Source organism: Chelonoidis abingdonii, chromosome 5 (assembly GCF_003597395.2).
Source record: "Chelonoidis abingdonii isolate Lonesome George chromosome 5, CheloAbing_2.0, whole genome shotgun sequence".
In the NCBI taxonomy this organism is placed as follows: Eukaryota; Metazoa; Chordata; order Testudines; family Testudinidae; genus Chelonoidis; species Chelonoidis abingdonii.
In genome coordinates, this window is record NC_133773.1 from 22,398,234 (window position 1) to 22,404,276 (window position 6,043).

A 6,043-nucleotide genomic window follows, 5' to 3' on the forward strand; every position below is an offset into this window, starting at 1 on the left:
TTGGTATGAGGTTGCTTCGCACTTGAGTTACCTCTGCTCGGGAAGGGTAACTCCGTTGCTAGGACAAGGGTTAGTAATGTGAGATTCGTATCTTAGAAACATAGAAAGCTGGGTTGTGTGATAGACCGGGGAACCGTATGGATGATGTTGCTGCCTGTCAAGGTTGCGGATCTCTCAAGGCATCTAGACAGACTCTATGTGTAAGTGCTGGAGGACAGTTGTCGTGGTACTATAAGGTACCAAATGACGATAGGAAAGGGTAGGGAATGTCTGGAAGCCAACTTTACGGCTTTGTAGGGAGACGACTGTAAATCCGGACCCTCATAGGTGGCATTCTCAGAAAATGGTCCCAGTTCAATGCGCGCGGCCAGGTAGGAGGCAGAGCTTCAGAGTCTCAATGCGTGTGATGGACAATGGTTTGTAGAAGAGGGTTTTACGTTCATTAGGGAACGGGGGAACTTGTGGATGGGGAGGCAGTTACAGGAGAGATGGATCCACCTAACCAAAGTGGGAACCAGACTGCTGCGCACTAACATTAAAAGATTGTAGAGCACGTTTTTTACTAGGATGGAGGAAAGCTGACTGCTGCAGAGGAGCATGTGGATCGAACACAGACTTCTCTTAGTGGAGAGTCTGATGTAGAGAATCTCCATTATAGTCAGGACAGGGATGGAAGATGATAATGTAAGGAGCCGGATCAAGAGTGAATAAACAGCTCACATTAAAAAATCTGGCACATTCAGAAAAAGGGCAGACACAATAACAGGGCAGTTTTTAAAGGTGCTTGTACACAAATGCTAGAATGTCTAAAATAATAATAAGGTGGTGATAGAGTCCCTTAGCTAGAGTGATAGGAGGATATTGAATATAATAGGCATCACCAAACCTGGTGGACTTGAGCGAGCAATCAATGGGGACACATCTCCTGGGTACACAAAATTACGGAAGACAGAACAGTCATGCAGGGGGAGGAGTGCACTATATGTGAAAGAAATGTAGATTAATATAAAGTAAAAATTTAAGCGATCAAGTTCACTAGGCAATTAGCTATGGGATAGAATTTCATCTTTAAAAATATAACATTAGGGACTTTATTATCGAACCACCTGACCAAGGACGTATCAGTGATGATAAATGCTAAGGGAAATCAGAAGTGCTATCGAATTAGAACCAATAATAGGAGGGGGATCTTCAATATTCCCCATTATTGGACTGGGAACATTTCACTTCAGATGAAATGCAGAGATACAATTTTCGATTACCTTTTAAAATGACTGCTTCCATGGAGCAGCTGGTACGGAACCCACAAGGGGAAAGGCAATCTTAGATTTGATCCTGAAGTGAGCGCAGGAGCCAGATCAAGACGGTACTATAAGCAGGACGCTTGGAAAGTAGTGACCATAATACAATAGTATTCAACATCCTGTGGGAGGAAAGAACACCTCAACCAGCCCAACACTGTGGCACTTTAATTCCAAAAGAGGGAACTATACAAAATGGGGGAATTAGTTGAACAACACGTTAAAAGTATACAGTGACTAAGTGAAATCACTGCAAGTGCATGGTCCTTTTTAAAGACGCCATAATAGCAGGCCAACTAATCAATTGTTCCCCAAATAAGAAACACAGTAAAAGAACAAAAAAGGCCACCGTGGCTAACCATGTAAAAGAAGCAGTGAGAGATAAGGAGACTTCCTTAAAGTGGAAGCAAATCCTAGTGAGGCCAAATAGAAAGGAGCACAACACTGCCAGGCTTAAAGTGCAAAGAGGTGGTAAAAAGAAAGCCAAGGAGTTTGAAGAATGAGCTACCAAAACTCCAAATGGTAATAACAAAATGCTTTTTTAAGTACATCAGACAGGAAGCCTGAGCTAAACAAACCAGTGGGGCCCTGCACGATCGAAATACAAGAGCACTTAAAGACGATAAGTCATTGGGGAAACTAAATTAGATTTCTTTGTTCAGTCTTCATGGCTGGGATGTTAAGGAGATTCCAACCTGAGGGCTGAGTGACAATCTGTGGAATTATCACCAGATTGAACGTGTACGGTAGGTAGGGTTTGAATTAATTCCATAACATCATTACACAAGTCACCGGCAGATGGCATCACCCAAGAGGTTCTGAAAGAACTAAATTGAGTGCGGACACTATTAACTGAGTTGGTGGCCATGTCCTTCTAACTCGGCTTCGAGTACCAGCATGAACTGCGAAGTAGCTAAGTTGTAACGTCAATTATTAAAAAGGGCTCTAAGGTGTCCCAGGCAATTAACAAGACCGGGTAGTCTAACCGTCATACTGGGAAATTAAGTCGAAAACAATAGTTAAGAATAAATTGTCAGACCTAAGAAAAAACATACCTGTTGAGCAATAGTCAACATGGTTCTGTAAAGGGAAAAATCGGTCTTTACTAAATCTACTAGAGTTCTCTGAAGGGAGTCAACAAAATGACAAGAGGGGATCCAGTGGACGTTGAGATGATATAGATTTCCATAAGCCTATTGACAAGGTCTCCTCAGCAAGGCTCGTACAATACATTTAGTGTCACTGAGATTAAGGAGTTCCTTCATGATGCAGAAAATGGTTAAAAGACAGGGATACAAAAGAGTTAGGAATTAATGGTAAATCTCAGAATGAGAGGGGGGTAACTAGTGTATTGCCCAAGGAGCAGTTCTAGGCCATCCTATTTCAATTTATTCATTAGAATGATCTGTGAGAAAGGGGTAAAACAGTGAGTTGGCAAGTTTGCAGATGATACTAAACTACTTAAAGATAGTCTAAGACCAAGCAGATCGTGAGAACATCAGAAAAGAAGATCTCAAAACACTAAGTGATTGGGCAACAATGCAAGACAATTTATGTGGATAAATGTAAATTCAATGCACATTGGAAAAAATACCCAGTATACGTACAAGCTGATGAGGTTAATTTAGCTACATGAGTCAGGAAAAGATGCTGGCGTCATCATGGATAGTTCTCTGAGATGTCCATGCAGTGCGCCGAGGCAGTCAAGAAAAGCAAACTGGATGTGGGATCATTAAAAAGGGTTCGAGAATTAAGACTTGCAGATAATTCATTCCCTTAATATAAATCCATGACACCACTTCTCGAATACAATGTGTAACAGATAGTAGTTTCTCCTCACCTCAAAAATTTCTAGCACTCGAAAGGTTCAGAAAGCGGCACTAAATGATGGGTTTTGGAGAGGAGTCCCATATAGGAAAGAGGCTAGGCTCTTACAGCTTCTGGAAAAAGAGGAGACTAAGGCGGGGATATGATAGAGGTATTATAAAATCCATGAGTGAATGTGAGAAAGATATATAGGAAAGTATATTTACGTATTACCATAATACAAGCAACTTTAGGAGTCACCAATGAGATTAATAAGGTAGCAGGTTTAAACAAATAAGGAGGAAATTCTTCTTCACACAGCGCACAGTCAACTGGGGAAACTCCTTACTGAGAGAGGTTGAGAAGGCTGGACATTAAATTATTAAAAGGGGGGACTGGACTTAATTCATGGTGGCATAAGTCCATTAAATGGCTTCATTAGCAGGCAAGGTAGGAATAGGTGTTCCCTAGCTCTCGTTTCACCAGAGGATGTTAGATGGATGGCAGGAGAGAGATCCTTGATCATTGCCTTTAGCTTTCATTCCCTCTGGGGCACTGAGCATTGGCCACTGTCCGGCTAGACAGATTACTGGGCTAGATTGGACATCTATGGTTGACATGATACGGCGTTTTTATCGTCTATGAATTATGCCTCCATGCGAAAGGTCTTTGTAAGTGTCATTACAAGCTTATATCATACTGAGTGTGTCATCTTATTGTGTATAATGTACACTCTTGTATCTGACATAGAAATATGAAATATTAACTCTCGAGGCTATTCTAATTATGCAGTATGGCATTAATGGTGGTTTAGAATTCTCTGTGACCCCCATTGACGCAGGACCAATTGACCTGCAGATGCTCTGTTTTACCTGTAAGTTCTTTGTGTATATGTGTTGTGCTGGGCAGCATGAGGTAATGAAGTCGACACGTGACATGTGATCATCTCGCCTGACCTGGAATCCATCCTTAACCTAGTTGCTTTTCCCGGGCGGGGACCGAGGAAAAGGATTCCCCACTATGCAAAGAATATAAGTTGAGTGGACAGAGAAAAGGAGAGCACTAATGGGATCCTAGCTACACCCTGAAGTGAGAACAAGGACTGTACCAGCGGAGAAGATTGTGCCAGATAGGAACGGTGTCCAGCTGTGTTTTTTATCTTTCAGGGGCAGATTTTTGTCCTGTACATGAGTATGTAATTACGTTATTAGGCTATGATTTGGCGATGTTTTTTTTTATTTTGCTTTGGTAGATTTCACATTTTTTTCTATCTGTACACTATGAAACCACTGTTTAAATGCCTTACTTTCTGCTTAATTAATTTTGAATCACTTTTTTATTATTACTTTTATCCGAGTATGTCTTTAATTACCGGGGGGGGGGGGGCAAAAAGGCTGTTGCATATCCTTTATCAGTTGTTATTAGAGGGCGAACATTTTATGGTTTACCCTGGCTCTACGTTATTTATGGTATAGCTCTTTGGATACATCGGTCAATTCGATATTGGTGAGTTTTTAGACATCCCAGCACCATCTGGAAGGAAGGTCCCAACCATGGGAAGGTTTCCCTCTGCTCCCATTGACTGCTCTGCTTCCCTGGGCCTTTCTTCCTCCTCTACAGCACAGAGGCTGTCTGAGCTGAGGTGGGATAATTCTACAGTGTCCTGGAAAGCCTCATCAACATACCTCTCTGCCTCTCTTAGCTCCTCCAGTTCCGCCACCGTTGCCTCCAAAGTCCATACGTGGTCTCTGAGGGCCAGGAGCTCCTTGCACCGACTGCACACATATGCCACCCACCCACAGGGCAAGTAATCATACATGCTACACTCAGCACAATAAACTGGATAGCCTCCACTCTGCATTTGGGCTTCTGCCTGCATTGTTTCTTAGTTAATGAAAGGGTGGTTTAAAGAAAGGGGTTTTGGAATATGGTTTGGATTATAGGTTTTAAGGGGACTACAGGCGAACAGGTAGGACCAACAAGGGACCCCCCACCTTCCTTCCCAACTCCCTTGCAAAAACTCCCTGTTAGCAGCCCCTGTTCGCTAGCTTACATTAGCATATTTTCATAAAATAACATGGAGTGCAATGTCACACTGACATTTCTTCTACAGCTCTTAAATCCATTCCTCTCCTTCTTCCCAACATCTTGGTTATCTCTTGTTTTAGTAACTATACACTGGATACTCTACAAAGCACCACCCACACTAACATGTTTGATCTCATTTCCTCTTACAACCCCTCATGTTTTGCCCAATCCTTTCTCTTTAGCTCTCCAGTTATCTCTTGATTCACATCTTTGGGCCTTCTTCATGCTGTTCCTTACACTTGAAACAACTTTCCTCCTCTTACACATCAAATACAAAAATCATCCTTATGCAGAGGGCCAGTATAGGGCCTATGAATTCCTCAAAGCCCACTTAAGTGCTATTTTGAGAATGTAATCACTTGGGACTTATACGGTGGATAAGTCTTGTGTTGGTCCTCTGTACAGGAGTAAATTTCACCCACTCATCCTCATTCACATCCTAACTTAAAACATACAGGCTACGTCTTCACTACCCGCCACATTGGCGGGTAGCAATCGATTGCTCGGGGATCGACATATCGCATCTCATCTAGACGCGATATATCGATCCCAAACGTGCTTATATCGATTCCGGAACTCCACCAACCTGAACGGAGTTGCGGAGTCGACATGGAGAGCCGCAGACATCGATCCCATGCCATGAGGAGGATGAGTAATTCGATCTTAGATACTTCAGCTATGTTATTCACGTAGCTGAAGTCGCATATCTGAGATCGATTTTCCCCCGTAGTGTAGTCCAGCCCACAGATGCTCTGGTTAATGCACTTCCATTCTAGATCTTTGTTTTCAGTTGCTCATATAAGTTTTTCAGCAACAAAATAACCACTGTGGGTTTAAACTTTTCACGC